Below are 850 nucleotides of genomic sequence, written 5' to 3'. Positions count from 1 at the left end.
GAGGAGACTCTTAGAAAGTGAAAGAGCTGGAGAAATGCATCTGCCTCACAGTGGAAGTCCAAATTCCTAAGCCAACCTGACTGATTCTGTTTACAAATGCCACTGTGATTGGCTAGAGGAGGCAAAATATGGCCCCTAGGCTGGATCCAGCTTGCCATGAAATTGCATCTGACCCACAGGCACCCACTAATTAATTGTACCCCACCCAGCCCGCACTCCCACCCTTGTCTGCAAGTGGGCCCTAGCCCAGCCAGCATGCACAGCTGCAGCCGCCAGGGGATCTGCTTGGGTTCCCCAGCCTCCAGTGGCTCCTCCAGCAGGTAGAGAAGCAGTGGTGGGTGGGGGACAACTGTAGCTGGGCAGAAGTGCAGAGCATGGGGCTGGGGTTAGTGGAAATGTGGAGCCTGGGGCCAGTGCCCAGAGGGCCTAGGGAGAGCATAGAGCTCATGTGGGCAGGGTGTGGGTGTGAGGGAGGGTGGAGGGTGTGGGGACTCCCCTACACACTGCCCCCCATGGCACACAGCTCCCGCTAGCAGCATCAGGTGGTGGGCCCTCAGGGTGGCCATGGCCCGTGCAGATGCCAAGCCGGCCTGCCTCTATTGCACGGTGTTCATGTGCAGCTCTTGGGACTCCACCAGAAGTAGAAGAAAACCCTGGCCCCTGCTTCCTGGCAGAGTCCTGGCAGCTGCACATGCTGGCAGGGAGTGGGGAAGTCAGCCAGCTCCCTTGCACAGGGCTTCCCCCTGGTGGCGCACAAGTGCTGGGAGCTACACATGAGTCACAGGGAGCCTTGCACGATAGAGGCAGGCTGGCCTGGCTCTGCTCCTTGCCACCACGTGCAGCTTCTGGA

At 59.8% G+C, this 850-nt stretch overlaps 1 protein-coding gene across 5 annotated transcripts in view; it reads left to right on the top strand.

Annotated features, from left to right (window-relative positions):
- Window positions 1-850, top strand: part of SLC24A3 (solute carrier family 24 member 3) — a 537,093-nt gene that overhangs the window by 86,652 nt on the left and 449,591 nt on the right. The gene's annotated exons all lie outside the window — the stretch shown is intronic.

The sequence above is a fragment of the Gavialis gangeticus genome, unplaced genomic scaffold (genome assembly GCF_001723915.1).
Source record: "Gavialis gangeticus isolate Ggan-Ray unplaced genomic scaffold, GavGan_comp1, whole genome shotgun sequence".
Taxonomy (NCBI): Eukaryota; Metazoa; Chordata; order Crocodylia; family Gavialidae; genus Gavialis; species Gavialis gangeticus.
This window is presented reverse-complemented; position numbering and strand designations above follow the sequence as displayed.